Source organism: Heloderma suspectum, chromosome 4, assembly GCF_057233095.1.
Source record: "Heloderma suspectum isolate Gila_16-S chromosome 4, 16-S_ref, whole genome shotgun sequence".
In the NCBI taxonomy this organism is placed as follows: Eukaryota; Metazoa; Chordata; class Lepidosauria; order Squamata; family Helodermatidae; genus Heloderma; species Heloderma suspectum.
This window is the reverse complement of record NC_139461.1, coordinates 119,776,957-119,803,342: the sequence shown is the minus strand read 5'-3', so window position 1 is coordinate 119,803,342 and position 26,386 is coordinate 119,776,957. Positions and strand designations below refer to the sequence as shown.

At 44.0% G+C, this 26,386-nt stretch overlaps 1 long non-coding RNA gene across 1 annotated transcript; it reads left to right on the top strand.

Annotated features, from left to right (window-relative positions):
- Positions 1-256: 256 nt before the first annotated feature.
- Positions 257-19,021, top strand: LOC146347372 (uncharacterized). Its single transcript, XR_014789866.1, has 4 exons — positions 257-434; positions 14,703-14,833; positions 16,041-16,099; positions 17,975-19,021. It is a non-coding gene; the product is annotated as an uncharacterized LOC146347372 (long non-coding RNA).
- The last annotated feature ends 7,365 nt before the right edge of the window (positions 19,022-26,386 follow it).

Genomic DNA, 26,386 nt, shown 5'->3' with positions numbered 1-26,386 from the left:
GAGTAGTTCATTGAGCTCCCCCCACCCTGGATGGAGATGGGCTCGTCCATCCCTATGTGTAAGTCTCCAATTAGAAAAAAATCAAGCTAAACAGTACTATCATTTTAAAAGCGAACTACAAACTAACTTGTACCTCCAGTCTCTTCAGCAGGAGGCTAAATATTCCATAGACATATTGTAATGATGGTAGGAACCAAAGTGTTCTGTGGGTGGGTACACAGAGGGACATATTTCTAGAAAACCCCAGCAGAGACCTGAAACTTAGGGCAGGATCCATTTTGAAATCTGTTGTAAGAGATGCACAGGCTTACGTAAACCTTGTTTGTTTCACTCTCTGGTCCTCTGGTATTATTTTATAAAGTCTGAAGCAGCAAATATCACAGCCATATAGAATTACAGTACACAGAAGAAAACAACAGAAGTCCGTGGCAAAGGTAACAACCCCCTTCCTTTGGATAATTGCTGAATACTTCAGAGACCAGCAGGGCCTAAGTGGTACTTGATCTGATGGAATTTATTATCTCCTTTTCAACTGGGGGGGGGGGCAAAGAGAAGCAGCTAATCAGAACTATGATAAAAGCAGTTCTATGCTACATAGTTGAGAATAGCAATGTTTTAGGGTTATTGCATTGGCTATTGTAATGCTATAGGAATACCCATATGATTTTGCAATTTCTGTTAGTATTATTAATGTCCTTATCAAGGCTGGGCAGACTATAGGCTTGCAGGATCTACTTTGGTTTTTGCAAGTACCCCGTGGTGCACCATGAGGGCAACATACTCTTAGACTTAAGCAATAGGGTGCCTCTGAGCACATACTTCAGCCAGGAATTTGTTTTCAGTAGCAGAACTTAGCTCACAGTCCTGTCTCATCAAGATCCATGCCTGCTTTTTCCCTCAAGCATTCTTCCATCTCAGCAGTTAAGAAAGCCTAGTTAAGAAAGGGAGCATCTGTTTGTTGTCATTTGTCAAACAATTGCAAGACAGAAAACCTTGCTAATCTATGGCAATTATCCCAGGGATCTACTGGTAGATCCCAGTCTATCTTCTGCTCACCCCTGCCCTACATCATCATAACCACTCCTGAACTGGAGCAAGATAACTCTGTGTAAACTGTTAACCCAGCAAAGATCTGGAGTAGACCAAAAGCTTATATGCTATCTGGCCCTGGTTGAGCAGTTACAACTGAGTCGCCCTCATTAGTAGCCACAGATAGGTCTTCCTCCTCACAAGTAGACCCTTGCTCCTGCATAGACCCTGGATGAAAGGCTCTTCTGGCACCAGGCAGGCTCTCCAACAATGGCTCTGAGCATCCCTCCTGGTCCATTACCATCGGTGCTCTGGTGAGTTGTGAGTGGTGGGGGGAGAACCTGGAATCGTGACTGGGTTTGGGACAGGGCTGAAGGGGTTCCTGGAAGCCTCAGACAAGGTACTGCTGCCACAGGCCCTCTCAGGTCACACCAGGTCTACTGTTGGGGCAGGTTGTGTCTGAATCCTCCTCATCCGAAGAGTTTTACCATGGTCAGCCAGGATTCCCCTTTGAGCTCTTGGAGAATGATGAATCCATGCTGAGGAAATGGCAGGAGTACCTCAGAGATTAGTAGGGCCTAACTGCTGGACCAGTATCTCATCACTCCCAGAGATTTAAAAACGAATTGGCGTCCCAGCCATTGGAGTCTATGGAGGCCTTTTAAAACTTTTTTTTTAAAACACTCCCCATACGGGGGGGGGGGGAGATTTGGGGAAGCAAACCAGAGGATGAGGAGGTTTAATCCTCCCTTCAGCACACTGGTCTGAACTGGGGCCATGCACAGTTCCTCTAAAGTAAAGACAAAGATAAGGCTCAGCTATACGCTATACAATTTCTGTCATGTGTAGTTGACCTCCTCTTTCAGGTGATCTTGCATATCTCGCCAGTGATAGGATGCTAATGTAGCAGCTTCTCCTGCCCTAGTTTAATAGGACTGGGCTTCTTGTATGTGGCCAGGTGCTTGTTTTTTTGTTTAATGATAACTGTGCAATCAGATGGTGGAGTTGTCCCTTAATCAGCATAAACATTACCTCATGAAAGTCAGGTCTTTAATTAGGGTGGCATTCAGTTGCGATAGTTGAATTTAATTCATAGCAAACTATACAAACTCCAGCACAAAATAATTCAGTTGATTTCTTGATCCCCCTACCAGAATGTGGCTTGACTTGTTTGCACAAGTCATCTGGAGCTGTTGCTGTCTACACTTTTCTTGCAGTACCCATATCCTTATGGTCTGAATTGTGTCTATGGGAAGCTAATGGATGACTACATCTGCCTTTGACAGTGGCAGCAGTCTGTCCTTCATGCAGGGGGTCATACTAAATGTCCTTTTAAAGTATTCCAACTCCGATTAAAATTATATGCATGCAAAATATTTTGTGTACGTTTTTCTTCAGATTGTTTTTTTTTCTTTTGCTATTTTAGAAGAAAAAAAGATAAAGACACAATGTGAGTGTCAGCAATTTAAAGGCACAATGATACTTTCTTTATTCTACCTTCTTCCTGTGTGGGTGAAGGTATGTTGGAAAGAAGCAGCTTTAAAAAATGGAATCTAATTTGCAAAAGAAATCTGGCACGAAGAAACGTATTTGGACAGCAAATGTATTTGCAGTCCCAGGAGCTTTCATAGCTTTGGGTAAGTTTGTGTGGTAATGACAATGTATATGAGTGAATTTTAATTGAATTAGTGGGATCACACCATGCCATGATGCCACAGTAATACAGTACACAGATTTTAAGCCAACATTTTTTTCCCCCTTCTGGAGTCCCTTCCGTGAGCAGCATGCAAATAAAAGTGAAAAATAGGAACAACAGAAGTCGCACAAATGAGTTGCTTTAAGATGTTGACTGTACCTATTACCTGTAGGTAATAAATGATAATATATTACATATCATACATACAACACCACATTTCTAAGGTACAACATCAGATGTTTTATATCCATCATCATGTGCATATGACCTACGGGTAATCTCTATATCTGTGTTGTACAACTTCTTTGATCCCAAGGGCTGCATCATGTATCTGCTGGGATGCCAGGGATCATACACACACTCATTTGCACACACATATATGCACACTCACACACACTGACTTCATTCATAAGTATCAATTGGATGCATGTTGAGCTGATGTCTCACTTTTGTGCCTCTCTGGCCAGCATTTATCAAAACAAACTGGGGAGACCATTGTCATTACATGACTGATTACTGTAGTTCTTTAGTTGGTCTCACTGAGAAAATGTCCTTCCTTTCTGAAAGTTACATTTTTGTCCAGTTTTAAGATCCACATTTTCATTGGAGGGTGTGTGGGGGGAGGTCACATCCAGGTCCTGCTAGCCACCCCCATGATTTCAGGTTTTACTGGGAACCAACACTCACCCTCCTTGTTCCATTAACCAGTCAAGCTACACTATCTGGACTCATATACAGATGGGGAGAAATTCACTCAGTTCACATTATTTAAAATTATTTTTAGGCCACCTTTAAGTGCAGAACCTTCAAAAGGTACCATATGGGATAAAAAACATTCAAAGAAAACATTCAAAATATACGAATAGGCAATAAATATACAAATAAAATATTTGTATATTTTACAAGGCTGAAAGCGAGAAGGAGCTGAGGAACCTCATGACAAAGGTGAAAGAAGAAAGTTCAAAAGCTGGGTTGCAGTTAAACTTCAAAAAAACCAAGATTATGGCAACCAGCTTGATTGATAACTGGCAAATAGAGGGAGAAAGTGACAGACCTTGTCTTTCTAGGCGTAAAGATTAGTGCAGACGCTGACTGCAGCCAGGAAATCAGAAGACATTTACTTCTTGGGAGGAGAGCAATGACAAATCTTGATAAAATAGATAAGAGCAGAGACATCACACTGACAACAAAGGTCCGCATAGTTAAAGCAGTGGTATTCCCTGTAGTAACCTATGGCTGTGAGAGCTGGACCATAAGGAAAGCTGAGCGAAGGAAGATGGATGCTTTTGAACTGTGGTGCTGGAGGAAAATTCTGAGAGTGCCTTGGACTGCAAGAAGATCAAACCATTCCATACTCCAGGAAATAAAGCCAGACTGCTCACTTGAGGGAATGATCTTAAAGGCAAAACTGAAGTACTTTGGCCACATCATGAGAAGACAGGATGACCCGGAGAAGATGCTGATGCTAGGAAAAGTGGAAGGCAAAAGGAAGAGGGGCCGACCAAGGGCAAGATGGATGGATGATATTCTGGAGGTGACGGACTCGACCTTGGGGGAGCTAGGGGTGGCAACGGCCGACAGGAAGTTCTGGCGTGGGCTGGTCCATGAAGTCACGAAGAGTCGGAAGTGACTGAGCGAATAAACAACAACAACAATATTTTACAAATATTCTACACAACATTATAAAAACAGTTAAAATGCCAACTTAACAAATTTTGCACTTTGGAACCAATATGCGAACCAAAACTCAGTTATCCTTTGAAATTTGCACCACACGTTGCAATTTCAGTGGGGGGGAAATGCTTACAAAATGTGCATATTAGGGGAAAATGCACATAAAAGTCCATGTATTCATGAAAGTAATGTTCAAAACTCTACTATTTTAGGAAAAAATGCTTGCAAAATAGTGTGTATTAGGCAAAACTGTTCACAAAATTCATGTATTAGGAGAAATGCATACAGATTTTCATGCGGACTTTGGGATGAACTGAATTTAAGATTAGAAAAATAAGAAACCAAGATGAACCAAAGTTGATTCGTCCATCCCTGCCAAATGATGATCACACTGCTCCCCCCACATACACACTACAGTTCCCTGGTAGTATTGTGAGAATGCACACGTGTCAAAATATTATCAGCCAAAAATAATTCCTGGGCAAAAGCTATCATATTTTAAATAATTCACAGAGGAAGTTAGTACCCCAAATACAATTTACAAAGAGAGGTGTTCATATATCATTAGTTCCCATTCTGTCATCCTACTCCCTTAGCATTCCAACAGGCTTCAATATGACACATATAGGGACAGGGAGGGGGCGAACTGCTCTGGCTGGAAGAAGCAGCCGAGTGCCGTTCCACCTCCAGTTCTCCTGGAGCAGAGGTAAGTGGTCCTGATCCGCTGTGGATTTCTGAGGCCAGATTCCAAAGAATCCGGCCTCATTTGAATCCGCAGCGGATTTCTCTGACATCCCTACTAGGGATATACGAATCCCTTACCTGGCTCCACAGGCATCCGCGGTGGGGGGAAGTACTCCGTCCCTCCCCCCGGAATCTTCCCTGGCCGGCTCCGCTCTGTGGTAGCTCCACAGAGCCACTGGCCAGGGCCACCCACAGCCGGAGTTTTGGCCACGGCCGGGCTGCTGCGGCTGCAAATGGCGGCCGTTGTAATAGCCACCATTTGCATTCTGCCACACTGCCAAGATAGGCTATGTAAGTATTTATGTGGCCTATCACGGCAAAGAGCAGGGACACAAATTGCAGCTGCTACACCGTTTGCACCCCTGCTCTTTCCGTGATAGGCTACGTAAGTATTTACGTGGCCTATCATGGTAAAGGCAGCCATGCAAATGGCATAGTGGCTGCCGTTTGCGTGGCTGCCTTTACCGTGTTAGGCTACGTAAATACTTATGTAGCCTATCACAGCAGCCTGGCAGGACGCAAATGGCGGCTGCTATGACGGCCGCCATTTGTGGCCACAGCAGCCAGCTGAGAGACCAGCCGCCACCGCTGAAGCCGCCTCCGCCCCAGGTAAGCTTCGTCCCAGGGGGATTCCGCGGGGTGGTGCAGGCTGGGAGGCCGTTCTGCCACAGGTTTCGGGGGGCCAAATGCCAGTGCATTTGAATGCATGTGCCCATAGACTTATATGCAAAATAGAGCGGTGAATTTTGCATATAAGCCTATGGACACATAAACTTATATGCAAGATTCATGACTCTATTGGCGTATATGTCTACGGGCACATCCTTCCAATCGCCTTTTTTTTTTTTTAGACATGGCAATTGGCAGGGACAGGGAGGAGGCGAACAGCTCTGGCTGGCAGGAGGGATTGTAGGCTCCCCCAAGCCAGTTCCCCCCCCAAATCCGATCGGAACTGCTCTGGGGGATTCCGGGGGGAGAAACGGTTTGCCTCCCCCCCCCCACAGATTCTCCACTGGAACAGACAGTGGGGAATCCGTACACCCCTAGATAGGAGTAGAGAAGGCCAGCATCAAAGGGTTGGCATTCTTGGGCTCCTACTGAGACCCCACATGTCCACAGAGGCCTCTATAAACCCCTGGAGCCATCTGACCTGCTGTTTCTCCTTCTTGTTGCTGCCCGTTCACCTTCCCTCTCTAAGTGGAGAAAGAGGAGAAAGAAGTACAGCCTGCCCCCATTTTTCTCTCTGGGAGGTTGTGTGGATTAGGGCTAGAGGAAGTCTGCAAGCAAGTGGGCAGCTGCAAGGAAGAGGAGGACCACTCAGGCAAGCATGCCCATGTCTTCTCTCCCACCCAAATCTGAAACTGGTGCTGGGTGCAGGCTTGATTCTCTATGGCTGGGATTGCCAAGGAGCGGGTTTGGTGGCCACCACTAGGGATGGGCAGCCAACCAATGTCTGGCCTGGCCAAGATTCTTGGAACATCAGCTTGCTGCTTGTCTCTCCTTGATTTGCACTCGTTTTTGCAATCCCTGTTCATTTTGTGTGGATGGGGGAATTGCAAAATTGAACAGCTCATGAGCATGAAATGACACAAACAAAATCCCAAATTTGCATAAATTTCCAAACTTGCACAACTTTCCACCATACACTAAAGCATGGTTGATTTGCATGAACTTTTTAAAGATGTGTGCAAAATTGAATAGGAAAATTTGCACAAATCAAGCATGAGCACATGTTCAAGAATTTGCAGGCGTTTGGGGTGGATGTTGGGGTGGATGCAGTCTCCTGCTCACGCTTGTGTTCAGGGTTGCAAATAGGGCATGCTTGTATGTTTTCTGAGCAGAAACAAAGTTCTCATACATTCTCTCCCACCACAATTGGGTAGGGATACCCACATACACTTCCTCTGTAAGGGTATGGCTGCCATTTGAGGACTTCGAGGGGAAAATAATGAGCTGCACTTAGGACAGGCTTGCAGTATAGGAATACCTCAGTACAACCCCTGACACTGAATCACACTGGCAAGCCTGCATTCAGTGTTTGCAAGGGTAATGTCAAAGCATCAAACACCAATTTTGTCCAGGTCTTATGGGACACCCACCAAGGTTGCAGCTAGGAATGGTGCAGGTGCCCATCCCAGTCTGGTGCAGGTGCCCATCTCAGTCTGAGATATCCAACAGGCTGCCTGAGCCTGTGCCCCCAGAGCTGCTCCCACCAAGTCCCTGCCCCCACTCGACCCCTTCCTGTGCTTGCTAAGCCACCTGCAATTTACCTGGTCCCCGTCCACCACCACTGCAATCGCCATGTTTTGAAGAAGCATGTGAATCAAGTTTTTTTTTTCACTGTGAATCATGCATGTATATGGGTGATTCACGGCACCATTTTGTGTTTAAGTCTATGTGCGCATTTTTCGCACATAGCCTTATATGCAAAATGGTGGTGTGAATCACCCATATACACAAGATTCACAGCACAATTTTGCATATAGATCTATGCGCAAGTAGCTCACGAAAGAAGGGAAGCGAAAAGCAAGGGAGAAAGGGGAAGATATACCCAACTGAATGCAGAGTTCCAGAGAACAGCAAGGAGAGACAAGAAGGCCTTCTTCAATGAACAATGCAAAGAAATCGAGGAAAACAACAGAATGGGAAAGACTAGAGATCTCTTCAAGAAAATTGGAGATCTCAAGGGAACGTTTTGTGCAAAGACGGGCATGATAAAGGACAAAGAAGGCAGGGACCTAACCGAAGCAGATGAGATTAAGAAGAGGTGGCAAGAATACACAGAAGAACTATACAGGAAAGATCTGAATGTCCCTGATAGCCATGATAGTGCGGTCACTGAACTTGAGCCGGACATCCTAGAGAGTGAAGTCAAGTGGGCCTTAGGAAGCATTAGTAACAACAAAGCTAGCGGAGATGACAGTATTCCAGCCGAGCTATTTAAAATCCTAAACGATGATGCTGTTAAAGTGCTGCATTCAATATGCCAACAAATCTGGAACACTCAACAGTGGCCACAAGACTGGAAAAGGTCAGTTTACATTCCAATTCCAAAGAAGGGCAACGCCAAAGAGTGTTCAAACTACCGCACAATTGCGCTCATTTCACATGCCAGCAAGGTGATGCTCAAAATCCTACAAGCTAGGCTTCAGCAGTATGCGAACCGAGAACTACTGGAAGTACAAGCTGGATTTAGAAGAGGCAGAGGAACTAGAGATCAAATCGCCAACATTCGCTGCATCATGGAGAAAGCAAGAGAATTCCAGAAAAACGTCTATTTCTGCTTCATTGACTACGCTAAAGCCTTTGATTGTGTGGATCACAACAAACTGTGGCAAATTCTGAAAGTGATGGGAGTACCAGACCACCTTACCCGTCTCCTGAGAAACCTGTACGAGGGTCAAGAAGCAACAGTAAGAACCAGACATGGAACAACCGATTGGTTCAAAATTGGGAAAGGAGTACGACAAGGCTGCATATTGTCACCCTGCTTATTTAACTTATATGCAGAGTACATCATGAGAAATGCCGGGTTGGATGAATCACAGGTCGGAATTAAGATTGCCGGGAGAATTATCAACAACCTCCGATATGCAGACGATACCACCCTAATGGCAGAAAGCGAAGAGGATCTAAAGAGCCTCTTGTTGAAGGTGAAAGAGGAGAGTGCAAAAGCTGGTTTGAAACTCAACATTAAAAAAACTAAGATCATGTCATCTGGCCCTATCACTTCCTGGCATATAGAAGGGGAAGAAATGGAAGCAGTGACAGATTTTACTTTCTTGGGCTCCAAGATCACCGCAGACGGTGACTGTAGCCATGAAATTAAAAGACGCTTGCTCCTTGGGATGAAAGCTATGGCCAACCTAGACAGCATAGTAAGAAGCAGAGACATCACCTTGCCGACAAAGGTCCGTCTAATCAAAGCTATGGTTTTCCCAGTAGTAATGTATGGCTGTGAGAGCTGGACTATAAGGAAGGCTGAGCGCCGAAGAATTGATGCTTTCGAACTGTGGTGCTGGAGAAGACTCTTACGAGTGCCCTGGACTGCAAGGAGGTCAAATCAGTCCATCCTAAAGGAAATCAACCCTGAGTGCTCATTGGAAGGACAGATACTGAAGCTGAAGCTCCAATATTTTGGCCACCTAATGCGAAGAGAAAACTCCCTGGAAAAGACCCTGATGCTGGGAAAGACTGAAGGCAAAAGGAGAAGGGGACGGCAGAGGATGAGATGGCTAGATAGCATCACGGATGCAATGAATATGAACTTGAGCACGCTCTGGGAGAGAGCGCAGGACAGGAAGGCCTGGCGTGCTATGGTCCATGGGGTCACGAAGAGTCGGACACGACTGAACGACTGAACAACAACAACTGCGATCACCATTTTTTTTTCCAAAACATGCCAATCGTGGTGGAGGTGGACAGGCCAGGGCATGGATAAGTGTATGCAGCTCAGTGAATGAGCATTAGGGCTCACGCACGGGTCTGGGGACATGTGAGCAGGGGCTGGGCAGGTGCCCAGAGAACCCAGACAAGGGATGCCTGTCCATCCCTAGTTGCAGCTGGTAGTTCATATAAGTATTTGGTGTGTGTATGGGGGTGGTGGTAAAGCAATATAAATGGTGATTCCATTTGCTAAGAACAATAATTGGATTTTCATTCCGTACACATTGCCCCATTTTTGTTGTGGTGCTTATTTTTATCTGATAAAACATGCAGTTTTATTGTATTTCATTTTGCCTGAAGGCATAAACAGATTGAAGCAAAAAAAAAAAAGAATAAGTGAGGCAGAAAATCACACTGTTTATTTCCTCCTCCCACCCTTCTTCCCTTAGACATAAAAACTATTATCCTCAAAAATGTGGTCTGGGTAGTCTATAAGCCTGAAGTCTATAAGCCTAAGGGTGGAACTAGACATGATGTTAAACACACCTTTCCATTTAACACACATTTGTTTTGAATCCAAGTAGGAACATAAGAAGAACCCTGCTGGATCAGACCAAGGGTCTATCTATTATTCTAGCATTCTTCCCACACAGTGGCCAACCAACTGCTTCTGGGAAAGGTACAAGTGAGATATGAGTACAACAGCACCTTCCTACTTATGTTCCCCAGCAACTGGAATTCAGAGGCATGCTGTCTCTGATACTGAATATATAGCGATCATGACCAACAGTAGCCAATGATAGCTTTATCCTCCATGAATTTGTTTAATCCCTTTTTAAACCAATCCAAATTGGTGGCCATCACGACATCTTGTGGTAGCAAATTCCATAGTTTAACAATGCTCTGTGTGAAGATGTACTTCCCTTTAAGTGTCCCAAATCTCCTACTAGTCAGCTTCATGGGATGACCCTGGGTTCTTGTATTTTTAGAGGGGGAAAAATGTCTCCCTATTTACTTCTCCACACCATGCATAACTTTGTACATCTCTATCATGTCTCCCCTTACCCACCTTTCTTCTAAGCTAAAGAGCCATTTGCTCTATTGCAGCGTTTTTCAGTGCGCGTGTGTGTATTGGTAATATTTATGCATTTATTTATTTTATTCCTTATTACATCTATATGCTACCCAATAGCTGAGGCTCTCTGGGCAGTTCACAACATTTAAAACCATAAAATACAAATAAATACAAATATTGAGTGGTGGGTAGATGCAGTGAAATGAAGGAACAGGAAGCTATGGCAAACTCAGCATGTGCAGTGCTTTATAGATCATTAAGAACCAAAAAAATGGAACAATTGAGCATTCCTAATGTGTCAGTTCCACTTCAGAAACAGGAAGAGATCGTCCATAACTCCAAAATACAGGGAAGAATTTAGATTAGATTGAGACAGATTTCAGATGCATTCCTAGATGTTACATGGCATGCATGACTGTCACTAACCCTTCCTCCGTGTACCTAAAGCAGGGGTGATAAACCTCTTTCAGCCAGAGGACTGAATTCAGTTTCAGAGAACCTTTTAGGGGCCACATTCCAGTGGGCCCAAAGAACCAGAAGTACCGAAAATACCAGCATATTTTTAGTTTAAAGCCAGTAATTAAGCTTTAGGAGTACAATAGGAAAAACAAAACTAGTGTTGTGCCACATTTTTTTCCAACCATTCTCATTCAATTTGATAGAAGAGAATTTGCTTTCAAAAAGAAATTCAGTGATGAAGACATTTCAGAGAAATTCTCGTGGATTGGGTTTGGGTTTCTTCGGCTTACCTTACTTAGGAGTAAGCATAAGCATCATGTTTGTTGTTGTTGTTGTTGTTGTACAATCACCTCTCTTGCTGCCGTAGCCTCCTCAGCTTCCTTCACTTCAATTAAAACCCAGTTTAAGGCACCGTAAGGTAATTCCTCCCACAGGGCTTTTTCAGATCAAGAAGTGCAGGCAGTCTGGAAGCCCAGCTGTGAAGCTCAAAAACATCAACAAAAAAAATTATAAAACAAACTGAGAATGAGGCAGAACAATGGAGGTCCCTTTCATGAGGAAGAATTTTTTTAGGAAATTGGAGGACAGATTTTTGGAAGAGCGCTAACTCCACCTCATCCCTGAAACTAGGCACACAACACTGCCCTCCCTCATATTGGCATTGTAGTGGATGCAAAATGGGGGCTAGCCTAACAATACAGTTGATGCTGCTGCATCACACACACAAAACCCCAAAACCCCGTAGGAATAAAGAACAAGTTGTGCTCCAAGCCCTGCCAATGGCACCCTACCTGTGAGAAATGGTTGAGGATTTCTCCTTTCGCTGGAGAAATTTGGTGTAATCATCTCCCAAATTTCTCAGCCCCCCAAATAAGGTGGAGAATTTCAAGAGGCCATTTGTGCACAGCTCTAAAAAGAAAAAGAAAAAAAAAACCTGCACAAAAGCCAAGAAAATATCAAACACTTGGCAGCTGGGAGACAGGGGGTGAGGCCAAGGAAAGGGGGTGTGGCCATTTGTGGAACTCCAGAGGGCTGGATTTGGACACCCAGTAGACACATGGGGCTGAGGTTCAACACTCTTGCCCTAAAGGGAATGTATGTGATACACCCTCCAGGTTTGGATTTGGGTATACTTGCCCATGCACCAGTCTGGGCCTGATAGGAATATTCCCATCATTCATTAATCTTGATGAATAACAATAGATAGTTAATTAGACAGAAGCAATCTTAGGATGACTAATGAGAACAGCCCTATAGAGTTTATCAGGAATCAGTCTTTGCAAAGTTAAGATATATATGCCAGCAAGAACTCAGTATTTCTAGAAGCTGAGTCTTTACTCTTGAGTTGCAGTCTTGCAGACTCATGACCATTGGACATTTAGTAAAACATTCTGCAAGCTTTAGAGTAATAAAACAGTCTAAGTTAGTAACAGGGTGCCTATTTTCACCTGTTTTGGAGAACACCCATGCTCATAGGGGTTAAGGTCTGAAAGGACTACTGAGACCATCTATTGAGACTTCCTAAATAATAACTCCACAAATTTCTTTGTTAGCATGCCACGTGGCATAAGGTGATCTTTGAAAACAGCATTTGGCCTTAATTTGATTGTAGGTAATGAGAAATTCACACCCACAATCTTTGGCCATCTGTTAAACTGGCATTGCTGAACTGACCTCATTCCAAGTCTTCTACTAAAATGATTGGCCAGCAAACATAAATTTGCCCATATGAAGGAACCACCCATTGGTCTTTCATTTCGAAGAAGACATTTTTGTTGTTCCGAAGTCAGGTAAGGCCTTGAGACCAACTTCCTGCCTTAAGGTCATCATCCAGATTCTGATAGTCAATCTATAGACTACACCAACCTTCTCTAGCCTGATACCCTCCAGATGATTTGGATGTCAATAGTTAGGAATACTGGGAATTGTAGTCCAAAACATCTGGAGAGCACTAGGTTGAGGGAAGCTGCATTATACAGATGGTTGAAGGATGTAGTCAAATTCTAAAATGTACCACTTCAGATGGAATGGGGGGGATGGGGTCACATTTTCAGTTCCCCTACATGACAATCCCTAAATATAGTAAACCAGCACAAAAGGGAGAGAGGGAAAGAGATTTAGCATGACTCTTGACCTAATGTGCTACTTTATTACACAGAGGGAGCATTTTATTTGGGAACATTCAAACACATCACATCACATACACACACACACACACACACCCTGGAGTCTGTAAATGGTACAATCTAGAATTCTATTACTGCAGTCTACCATTCCATTCTGCATAAAACAGAGTGAACCACTTACTTTTATGCCAGGCATTGTGTAGATTGTCTTCCTGACTTAGGCAGCAGAGAGTCCGAAGCACAATAAAAAATAAATAACATACAGGCTGGCTTTTAGCCTTTTCATAAAGGCATCCTTAGCTAATGACCTCAACTCATGCTGTGCTGCAGAGTAGGAGAATTTATAACAAAAATAGGTAGAAGCCCAATATATGCTAACAACAAAATGTTCACTTGCTGTTTTGTTCTGCCAAAACTCTCTTTAATCTTTCTTTCTTTCTTTCTTCCTTTCTTTCTTTCTTTCTTTCAACCGAACATTTTAAAGTTAAGCTGTGTGACTGGGAAAAATATTTCTATTTTTCTTATTGTCTGAGAAGCAACATCACTTCATTTTGATGTGACACAGCATGGCACCAATGACCATGGGTTATGTCAAATGTTTCTTATGCTTCCAACATATTGCCTATCTGGAATTGTTCCTCCATCATTACAAGTTAAAAGAAATGAGCACTGTTTGCTCTTGATGAGCTGTTTTGGCACACATTCTCAACTGCTGCTGCACGTACCATATCTGTATTTCATTATTATTATTTTTTTGCATTTCCACCCAAAGCATTTGTTTTTATGGTGCCTTCTTCCAAGCTGTCCTAACATTCTGCTACTGTTCCTTCTGTATGTTATGTGCCCGGAGCTATAGAGAATAATCTCTTTGGCACTGAAAAACAAAAGAAATGGAAAATTCCTATTTTCCAGAGTTGCTTATCTTCTTTTTTAACTCACTAAGTACAAAATATGCTGTAGTATGGCTTGGAATTTTTAGAGGGAAAAAAGGACAGTCTGGCTGGTTGGGCTTCTTTTTTTCTCAGAGGAAAAAAAAATACGCTTATAACCTCCCCCCCCCCTTTTTTAAGTATCTTGCTTTCTTCCTGTTTACCATTTATTTCTGAAATTACATGAGCTGACACATGAACAAATAAGGCAGGAGATTCAAACAAGAGTAAAGTGCATCCATTTGATGGTCTCAGTTTTCCTCCCAAGAAATAGTTGCTATTCAATTTTGAGTATGGCTGCCCCAAAGATACACCAGGGATAGGAGTCCAGGCTCACAGCTTGTCAATGATTACCATGAAATGTTCAAAATGTTCAAATGAGACAGTGCTTTCATAATTGCAGAGGCCCTCATTTCTGAGCACTTTATTTAGACGTGTATGTGTTTGGTAATGAGCAATGAGATTCAGATTCGATCTAATCTGAAAAGGAATGGTTGCATTAACATCATTTGACAGTCATACTTACAAGGTTCTTTGTGGGTTTCTGTGTTTTCTTGCTTTCTTCTTGTTATTGGTTTCTCTAGCTGTCTTTTTTAGAAGAACAACAACAGCAGCAGCACCACCACCACCACTGGGTGGCTGAAGATAGCAGGAAGAGATAGGATTGTGAACATAACTACTTAAATCTGGACAAGAAGGTATTGGTGGAGAAAAGGTGAGATGCAAGCTAAGATACAGAAGTAGTTGAGCAGGGAGGCTTGTGGAGAAAGAAGGAATAGGGAACAAAGGAATATGACCTGGAGAGAAGGAACTGACATTCTTAACAGAACAATCCAAGGGTGTATGGGAGTGTGTATCTGTGGATTATGCCAGCAGGACATTTTTGATTTCTTGGCCTTTTACAGCTTTTAAAGGAACTTTTCCCAAGTCTGGTGTAGTTCATCCCCTGTGTTGTGGGTGTGTCAAGGAAATGGGGGGGCTCCCCTAATGCATCCCTCCCACACTCCCCAAATGTGTCCTTTTTGCCCTCTCCACCATCAAAGTTCCAATGGTGGAGGAGCGATGGTGGCTGACCTTCTTGCCACTGAGCAGAAGAGGCTTCTGAGAGCAAGCCTCATTTCCTGCCCATGGACCCAGGGCTGTCATCAAGGGTAGGCATGGTTGAGCACCTGCTGAGGGCCCACAGCTGAGCAAAGGACCAATGACATGAGTCCTCTGGAGTTGCTTCTCCTCTTCACCATTGCAACCTGCTTGTTCACCTGCCTCATGCTCTGTCCCAGACAAGAGTGGTAGTGAGAAGGAAGAGCGGCAGATGCCATTGCCTACTTGCTCACTGGCTCTCTGTCTGTCAAGCAAGCAAGTGGTAGCAATGATGAGAAAGAGGATGAGAAGCAATAGCAGCTGGCGACAATGGTGATGAAATGGTAGGCTCACTGAGGGAGCAGGCCCATTGAGGGTGTCTTGCCCAAGGGCTTCCAAAACCTGGAGCCAGCACTACATGGACCTCCTTCTCTATAGCAGAGAAGAAGATTCACAAAATTCTATGGTCCCTAGGATCAGATCCTCCCAGAGACCGTAGGATTGTGTCCTTAGACACTATATTAAACTTGTTTCCCCATCCTGTTTTCCTCCATCCAGGGGGCCTCTTCATGCATCGCATTTTTTGGTATACCTTTAAAACTGTGGAGATTTAAGAAGACCCAAACATGCTTGCATGGTGCATGTATGTATGCTACAGATACACTTGTCAGGAAGCTGGGATTGACTGTGGCTTCATGTTGAGGGATATAATTGCTGGTGGCAGGAGATGGGGTGGGATGTTTAGTTACATAACTGTTTTGATAGTACTGAAACCTGGCTACCTGAAAAATTTCCATTTGTCTCTTTTCTCTATGTTCAAAAATATCCCCTCCTCCATTTAGTGATTGCCCTAGCTGTAAATTAATAGCTGTGAGACTTACCACTCAAGCCAACTAAAAAGGTAATGTACAAATTGCTGACACTTGGGTTTCACCTATTGAGAAAATAGAAAAATCTGTTAACAAGAGGTGACAGTGCAAAGGGATAAGTGTTGTGCTCAAATTATGGGGGCAGGGGAAGGACAGAAGTGATGGCCAATTCTGCTGCTGTTTTTAGAAAGCTCATGGGCATGATTTGACCAAATAGGTGTGGGGCACCATGGGGTGAGGCTAGCATATTTCATTAAAGTCCCCCCTCCCACCCCTACTCCATATTTCAAGTGCTATAGAGGTATGCATACCACAAGCAATGATCTGACTTTCATACTGCTTCTAGCTTCTGGTGGTGGGGACACAGGAAACACTTCGCTAAACATTACTTTAACATATTGTTAAACATAACAATATTGAACTCTTCAGTAAATGTATCATTGTCACACAGAATAAGTGGTATTGTAACTGTGAATAAATTTAGCCACATGAAATCTGTAGCATGTCATGTAAACAATTAATAACAGCCCTTTTCAGAATTTCCATGTATTATTATTATTATTATTAAACATTTCTATACCACCCAATAGCCAATGCTCTCTGGGCGATTTACAATGATTAAAAACATTACAAATACAGTATACAGAGATTAAAAGCCATTTACATAAAAAAAACATGAGCAGACAATATACACAAGAGAACATATAACTAAAACAACTTCAAACAAGCAATCTCAAACAAACAAGCATAACCATAAGACAATCCAGCATCAATTAAAATGTATCATATGCTGCCAAATGCCTGGGAGAAGAGAAAAGTCTTAACCTGGTGCTGAAAAGATAACAATGTTGGCACTAGGCGGGCCTCATCAGGGACATTTTTCCATAAGTGGGGGGCAACCACCAAGGAGGCTGTCTCCCTTGTTTCTGTCTTCCAAGCTTTCCCCAGAGTAGGCAGCTGGCAGAGGATCTTAGCTGTTGAGTATAGTGTACAGGTAGGTTCATATCGGGAGAGACACTCCATCAGGTATTGTGGTCCTAAGCTATGTAAGGCTTGGGACCACAACACAATACCTGCGTTCAATGTATTCATTGAACACATGGAGAATGGGGGAGTTGGACCATAGCCCCTTTCCTGATGTCACTGCTGACCCCTTCTGTTGACCTTCACACATTGAGCTAAAGATTTTTAAAGGGGCTGTTATGCAATTATGTATAGCTGAACATTTCAGGGGGAATTTCAAGGGCAGGCAACACTGACCAGTGGCCAGCTCCTCTGTGCTGCTGGCTGCCATCTTCAATTCCCCATAATGCCCACAAAAGGATGCTATGCCATTGCCATGACACAATGTCAATCAAAACTCCTTTCTGGGAGAAAACGACAGCCCTCCCCACTGCCATCATCTCTTCCCTCAAAAATTTGTTCAAAGAACTGAAACAGGGAGACAGGTTCTCCCCTCTCTTGTGTGACATACCCCATTTTTAAACACATAGGTCAACCAACATGTCTAGTTTGGGCCAAGGATCCCAAAGAGATTGTGTTTTCTGGCTGAATAGTTGAAATAGTTGGCATTTTTAGAAATCATATTTGTAAGCACCAAATATAATATATAATTTACCTCCCCTGCCCACCAAGAACATTCATTGTAGCTTTGTTTATTATTAGAATACAGCTTCAAAATATTGCAACTTTTTGAGCTTTGATTGTTTATCAGTGGCTCTGCTTGAGTCTTGCCTAATAAGGCAAGTTGAAAGGATGAAATTTTGTTTGGAATATGAGCAAAATGATACATTATTGAAATCTGAGCTTTGGAATTTGTTTCTAGGTTGTTTTTAGAAATGGCAGGGATACAGATGTCTGGCTGAAATGTTAATGGAGAGTACCTTGGGTGTTTCCTTTCCATACAGTGAGGTGTGGTAAACAATGCAGAATATCTAATCAACACCCAGCAGACATACAGATTTTTCAAACCCCAGATGTACTTTTTAATGGAAGAAGAAGATGTGCCCTCACTTTCTGGAAGCAACTCAAAAAATGCAGAGGTTGGAAAACTGTTTAGGATTTAGACTATACCTACATCCCAGGTCAGCAGCCAGTTTTACAAAATAGTAATTTAAAGGATGGGGTGGGACAACACCACACACCCCATCTCCCAGAGCACCATGGTCCAAATCCATATCAGGGTCATGTGTGCTTACTCTGAAGTAAATAAACTGAACTTCCAGTCAAAATGTGTGTGTGTGTGTTAGAAAGAGAGAGAGAGAGTGAGAGAGAGAGAGAGAGAGAGAAAGAAAGAAAGAAAGAAAGAAAGAAAGAAAGATGCTCTTTAGTATCCACCCACCCACCAAGGATATTTCAAAAACATCTTCCTACCTGACAGCATACATGCAGATATGCTTCCTTATGTGAGCTGCTGCCTCCATGTGCAGGCTGGATGTGATTGCTCCAATGGCATCTCAATAAAGTGCACAATCACGGCAGCTTAAACTAGGTCACTGTGATCAAAGAAATGGTGCTTCAGTGAGACCACAGCTGGGCCACAAGTGTAGTAGCAGACCCATGTGCTTCCAAGGCATTCACTTGCACATGTCAAACTTCCATATACCAAACCCATTGAGTTCAGGCTGTGCTTCTCCAAGGCCTCAGGCAGAGCACTATCAGTAGAAATTATTTTCACTGCAATGCAAAGTACAAGCTCAACCAGTAATGCACGGTCCATTCCAGAGGGCATAGTGTTTGCCAGCTAGTGGAGACCAGCCCTAAGATATAAAATGGGGAAGTTAGAGTCTTTGCAGAATAATGATGTATAAATAGCCACTGTGTAAAGAAACAACAATGTGAAAAGTCCGCAATCGGGTGCATGCTTATTTGTACATAAGCCCCATTGAACTGAAGTGGCCTGTATGGGATTACTCTGTTAAGCAGTTAAGAATAAATCAGCATTTGATTACCAGCATCTAGGATGGTTGTTGTAATAGTGTTACATATGCCAAGTACTCCAAAACGCCATCTTTGCTGCAGACAGGGCACAGTGAGTGCTCCTGACATTGCTCGACAGGGTCCTATATCTGCTTATAGTATTTTAAGACTCCCCATTAGGTTGTTGAAACATAAAGCCAAATGCCTGTAGGGACAGTTGCTTTATTGGTCTCTTGTGGGTTGAGGGATGAAGGAAATCCAAATAAGAGAAGGCGAGAAACTTAACTGAAACACCCGGGCTACCACCCAACAGAGCTATGTTACAGTATGAGTTTTAAGGAACCTATATGAATACACTGGGTTTCAGCTGGTTTCCTCACCAAGCCTGCTAGCCTTCATTTGTTATTGTTAGTGCTGTGCCCAAAATTTCTCCCAATTTTTTTTCAACCATTCTAATTTAATTCGATAGAAAATAAATTGCTTTCAAAAACAAATTCAAAGGAGGAGAAATTTTGGAGAAATTCTCATGTGTTGGGCTTGGGTTCTTGTGCTTACCTTACTTATGAGGTGGCTGAGGAGTGTGCATGAGTGTCCTGTCTGCCATTGTACAGTTGTGTCAGCCTGTCACCTCCTCAGCTTCCTACACTTCAGTTAAAGCCATCATGAGGAAGACATTGTAAGGCAATTCTTCCCATGGGGCTTTTTCAATTCAGAAAGTGCAGGTGGCCTGGGGGGCTGAAGAGCAATGGAAAGATGTGTAATAGAGAGAGAAAACACATGCAGCACCCTCAGCCACCTCACAGTAAAGGTACACTCAAACATATCACCAAAAGAAATTCAAAATTCTGCCTCAGAAAAGTGGAAGCCTCAAAACCGTTGATGCTGTTGCCCCCTACAGAAGCAGTGCAGTAAACCAAAAACCCTTAGGAAAAAAAGAAAGAAGCTGTGCTACAACCCCTGCCAATAGTGAGCCCTATCTGTGAGAAACCGTTGGAGAGTTCCTCCTCCCCTAGGAAAAATTTGGTGAAATCCCCCCCCCTTTTCTCTGCCCACAAATAAGCTGGAGAATTTTGAGAGGCCATAGCTCTAGTTATGGTACTACACAGGAGTACCTTCACAATTCTCAGTCATAGTCCTTGGGATAATGAGGTCTAGGAATGGAGGAGATAGGACCCTGTGTCATGATCCATCCGCTGTTCTTCTGAGCTTGACACAGTCACTCTTGCTTTCCCTCTCTTTCCTCCTGAGGAGAGCAAGACATTTTATATTGAACAGATTGGAAGCCCTCTGAGCTGGCCGGCCCCATCACTCTGGCTGGTCTTCTTTACCTTCACTGTTGGCCACACCTTGTGTCTTGGTTCCAGAGCAGTGGCACAGTGCCCAAAGGGGAAACTAGCCACTGTGCATCAGCAACACTCAAAGTGTCCACCACCACCCTTTCATGAAGTAAGCATTGGGTCCAGAGTTTGTCATCCATTCAGGGCCAGCAGCCCACTACAGTTGTCAATTGTACGGTATTAAGAACATATGGAGAGCCACCCTGGATTAGGCCAAAAGCTTATCTAGTCCAGAGTGGTCAACCAGATGGATCCAGGAAGTCCACAAGCAGGAAATGAGCCTGTTTAGACTTCACAATAAGCCATGGTGGTTGGGGAATTTCCAGTAGTCACAGTGGCTTAAAGTGTCATGTGGGAGGAGAACCATGCATGGTTACTAAGCCACCCCATGTTCTTCATGGTTACTAAGCCACCCCAGTTAACCACCCCCAACAAAAGGGTTAAGGGGCCCCAGGGAGCCCGTGTCATCTGGCGGGTTCCCTGGTGGTTAAAATGGGCTCTGGAGGGCTTCTAGGCCACAACCATAGAATTCATCAGCTAGAGAGTCTGCAACTGTGGGCAACGTTCTAGCCCACTGCAGACTTTCTCTATGGTCGTGTGGCTATTTGGGATAATAGAGTGGCTGCTGGGAGCCCATTCACACTGCAGAGGATGTCAGGACATGCACAAACCACTCAGGTAAGCTCACCTGGCAACTACAGAAGGGGGTAGTGGAGTCACACAGTGCCACATGGTTCCCGGTTGTGTGATGGGCCAGCGTGTGGTGGTTTTGCTAATCCCCCACTCCATAGTTTCCCTAAACACCCTCCCACCATGAGCATGAATATGCCCAATGAGTGCAATAGCACCCTTCTGCTCATGTTCCCCAGCAACCAGCATACCAGCAACCACTGCTTCTGATACTGGAAGTGATTAGATGAGTTTAATAGCCAAACATCTTTCCATAGATTTGAATATGTTATGTGTATATTAGTTCCTTCCCAGCTTTAGCTTACACAAATTCCTGCACTAAATTCTTAGGGAAACCAATAAAGTGGTTCAAAAAACAATACTCACCAGTTCAGTGTCAGCCTTGCATGTGTTATAGGTTGATGTTTTATTGAAATGGCGTAATGCTGTCATGTCTGCAAAACTGGGTGTCCAAATATTGCTTCCATGTAATGATAGTGTTAACCCTTGCTGTAAAGAATGCTCATGGTGAAACTAAATGGCAAACCTTGTTTATGTTGCTCTTTTATTGACAACATGCCCCCCCCTTCTCAAATACAGAGTTGTTCTATGGATTAGCAGCAGTAGAGCAAGTAGCACAGAGCAATTTCAGAGAAATTGTCTCTAAGATCAGTCATGCTGAAAGAAAGGTGGAGGAGTGTAACTTATTGCTGATGTCGCTGGACAGCAACAATTCTTATGGGCAATAGCACTCGACAAATATATTATAAGAGACAATACACTGACGTTATAATGTAACTATCATACAATGCCAAGCAACTCGCATTGAGGGTGGACTCCTTTCTGGAATCTCGGAGCTGTTACCTTGCACCAGCAACCCTCATTTACACAGGCAGGAAATGCCAGTGTGTTCATGACACTCTTTGTTTTAAAACATAGGGCTAAAGCAGGGGCGTTGCTAGGCCTGGCTCCTTGGGGTCTCAGCCCCAAATCTATTTACCAGGGTCCCAGATCTTTCCCCCAGAGCTCTGAATGTTCATTGGCACCAATGGAAATTTTTTGTAGGGATGTCAGATAATTCCGCCACGGATCTCAGTGAAGCCGAATACCAGTGCATTCGGCCCCCCCGAACGCCGTGGCGGAATGGCCTGCCACCCCCTGCCCCCCTGCGGATCCCCCCCGGGACGAGACTCACCTGGAGCGGATCTTCCAGGCGGCGGCAGCTCCGGCAGCAGCTCCAGCGGCGGCTCCGGCGGCGGCGGCAGCTGGTCTTCCGACCGGCTGCCGCCACCGCCATCTCCAGGCTTGTGTAAAATATATATATATATATATATATATATATATATATATATATATATACACACATGATAGGCTATGTAAAGATTTACGTAGCCTATCATGGCTAGGTTTAAAAAAAAAGAGAAAAAAAGGACGTGATAGGCTACGTAAATCTTTACATAGCCTATCATGGTTGGGTGGGTTTAAAAAAAAAAAGCCGCATACGCAAATGGCGGCGGCTACAGCCGCCGCCATTTGCATTCCTTGTTTTTACCGACTTAATCTACATAAATATTTACGTAGACTATGACGGCAAAAATAAAGGGGAACGCAAATAACATAGCAGGCGCTATTTGCATCCCCTTTTGATTCGCCGTTTTAGCCTACGTAAAGATTTACGGAGGCTAAAACAGGGAATCAAAAAGGGATGCAAATAGCGCCCGCTATGCTATTTGCATTCCCCTTTATTTTTGCCATCATAGTCTATGTAAATATTTACGTAGATTAAGACGGCCAAAAAGAAGGAATGCAAATGGTGGCGGCCATAGCCACCACCATTTGCGTACGCAGTTTTGTTTTTTGTTTTTTTTACCCAGAGCCCTCCGCGGCCGGAAATCCGGCTGCAGACAGCTCTGGACTGGCTGGGCCGGGTCGGGCCTGGCCGGCTGCTCTGCGGAGCTGCCACGGAGCACAGCCGGCCGTTCGAGGATTCCGGGGGGAGGAACAGAGCACCTCCCCCCCCGGCCAGGATTCCGAGGGGAGGAACAGAACGCCTCCCTCCCCATCAACATAATTTGCGAAAGGTAAGTCACTTTCATACATCCCTAATTTTTTTTCTTCTTCTCCTTCAGCTTAATTGCCATGCAGGGAGGAATTTTCAAGGGGGATCACAGCTGGGGGGAGAAAATGGTTAACCCTCCCCACATTCTACTATACCCCCTGCCCGGTATGTCAATTAAGCTTAGAAAAAACCTCCCATTGGTGCTAATGGAAGGTTTTTTAAATGCCATAAATGCACAAGGTGTGTATGTGTGTGTGTGTGTGAGAGAGAGAGAGATGGCTTATGAAACAACTTACTAGCCATTCTTTTTGTGTATGTGTCACACCCGTTTACAGCCATTGCAAATTAATTGTAACTGAACAAGGGGAGAGGTGCAAATCTGGAGATGAGTTGCAAATAAATTAAAGGATTTATTTTATTTGGTGTGATTATTTTATTTGGTGTGATTTTGGTGAGAAATTAATTGGCTTTGCCTTCTTGGAAACTTTAAATAAATTGTGGCAATTTTTTCTAAATTTGCATATAACCAATGTTGTTTGGTTTTCAGCACCCTCTGAAAACATTTTTTGTTTAAAGAAGCCTTCCCTGACTGACCAGCCACTATTTTTTTAGCATAACTTGATTTTAAAACTTTGAATTCTGTGTTTGATTTTGTTTTTGTTTTTTGTTTTTTATTCAACACCAAAGAATCTTATCAGATATAGAGTGGTTCATAAATCCTGTAAATAGTGATGATGACAATGATGGTGATGATGATGATGATGCAGATATCAATTAGCATATGTAGATTTCATGCTGATTTGTGTCCTGGGTGCCTGGGACCCAAATCTTTTAAGTGCCTAGCCATGCCCCTGGGATAAGGCATGGAGGATGTGGAAGGGAGATTTCTCTTTCGCTCTTACAACCACCCATGAGTAGGGATGTACAAAAGTCACTTGCCTTTTCGAAGGGTGACATTTGCGGGGGGGGGAGGCACCCCGAAATTCTCTCCGGCCGGCTCCGCTCTGCGGAGATTCCATGGAGCCACCGGCCGGGGCTGCCCACAGCCAGACATCCGGCTGCTGGGCAGCCTGCAGGGACGCAAATGGCGGCTGCCATAGCCGCCGCCATTTGCATCCCTGTATTTTGCCGTGATAGGCTATGTAAATATTTACGTAGCCTATCATGGCAAAACAAAAACAGCGGATGCAAATGGTGGCAGCTACAGCGGCCGCCATTTGCATTCCCTTTTTTTTGCCATGATAAAAAAAATCACGGTTAACCCTCCCCACATTCTACTATACCCCCTGCCCAGTATGTCAATTAAGCTTAGAAAAAACCTCCCATTGGTGCTAATGGAAGGTTTTTTAAATGCCATAAATGCACAAGATGTGTGTGTGTGTGTGTGTGAGAGAGAGAGAGAGAGAGAGAGATGGCTTTCTCTCTAAATATTTACCTAAATATTTACCTAAATATTTACCTAAATATTTACGTAGCCTATTACGGCAAACAAAAGAGGGGGAACTCAAATGGCAGCCACTACACCATTTGCACCCCTCTCTTTTGCTGTAATAGCCTACGTAAATATTTATGTAGGTTATCACGGCCAAAAAAAAGGGAACGCAAATGGCGGCCGCCGTAGCTGCCACCATTTGCGTTCCCTTTTTTCACTGTGATAGGCTCGGGATGTACGAAAGTCACTTACCTTTTCGCAGCTTGGATTCGCGGTGGGGGGGAGGCGCTCCATCCCAACCTCTGGAATCCTCCCTAGGCCAGCTCTGCTCTGCGGCAGCTCCGCGGAGCCGCCGGCCAGGGCTGTCTGCAGCCTGAGTTCCGGCCACAGCTGGCTGTTGCAGATGCAAATGGTGGCCACCGTAGCAGCTGCCATTTGCATCCTGCCAGGCTGCTGTGATAGGCTACGTAAGTATTTACATAGCCTATCACGGCAAAGAGCAGGGGCGCAAACAGCAGCCACTACGCCGTTTGTGCCGCTGCTCTTTCCGTGATAGGCTACGTAAGTACTTATGTAGCCTAACACGGTAAAGGCAGCTACGCAAATGGCATAGTGGCCACCATTTGTGTGGCTGCCTTTACCGTGATAGGCTACATAAATACTTATGCAGCCTATCACGGCTTCCGCAGGGATGCAAATGGCATCTGTGCATTAGCCATGATAGGCTGCGTAAGTATTTACATAGCCTATCATGGCTATAGTGATGAAGCGAATGGCAGCCACGGCCACCATTCGCAAGTCAGTGCGGACGGCAGCAGGTAGGTGCTCCGTTCCGGGTCCATTTCGTGGGGTAGGGGGCGGGGGGGTTTCATTCCGCCATGGATTTCGGGGGGCAAATTGCACTGGCATTCGGTTTCACCAAGATCCGTGGCGGAATTCTCTGGCATCCCTACCCATGAGAGGTGTACATGAGGTTATCAGTAATTCTGTTTGCTCCTTCAGAGTTTCCAGGTTCTGAAGCTTCAAGGGAGGGAAGGTTTGTGGGATGGGCCTAAGTCTATCTGCAGCCTCAAGTCCTCTGAGGTAGCAAAGAGAAACTCAGTCCACACTCCATGTCAATATGTGGGGAAACACAGAATAGAGGAAGAAGAACAACACATGAGGGGTGGAGGGGGGATAGAAGAATTAAGGGAGTAGGAAACTATTCCCTGAACTTTTTTTTTACAACACTGTTCATGGTAAAAAGGAAACATTATCATATACTGAAAAATTAAGCACAAAGAAATGGACTCATGAATCATATGTCAACAAGATTTGACTTCAGACCGAGAGTTATAAGGCACTGTAGGCAAAAGCATGAGAAGGAAACATTTTTCCCTATTACATGCAAGTATTTGTTTTGTTTTGTATTTGTTTTGTATTTTAAGGATCCAGAAACAGATCAAGTCACTCATATGGAAACCATTTAACTCATCATTGAAGGACTAAAGTCTCATTGATTTCAAGGGGTCAACTCTACATATGACTTAATCTGGCTTCAACCTATCATTTAAAAAAATTGCAGAGTTCTTCTGATGCATACTGCCAGACTTCTCTGGCAGGTGCTTATTTGATTTGTACCAGCATCAGGACCTACAAGATACACCTTGTCTTATGCAGCTGCAGCACAGTTGCACTTGGAAACTTTTTGGCGCTCAGATGGTGGAAGATACTGGTGGAAGGTCATGCAGGTCTGCATGATCCAACAGGCACAGAGTGTGTGATGTCTGGTACAGAAGTCCACATCCTGAACACCCTGAAAAGATAAATTACTAGGTCCATATAAATGCAGGTTAAAAAGAGAGTATGATATGGGTAATACTGGGTGAATGCGAAGAAGCAGCAGCATCTCATGAGTGGGTGG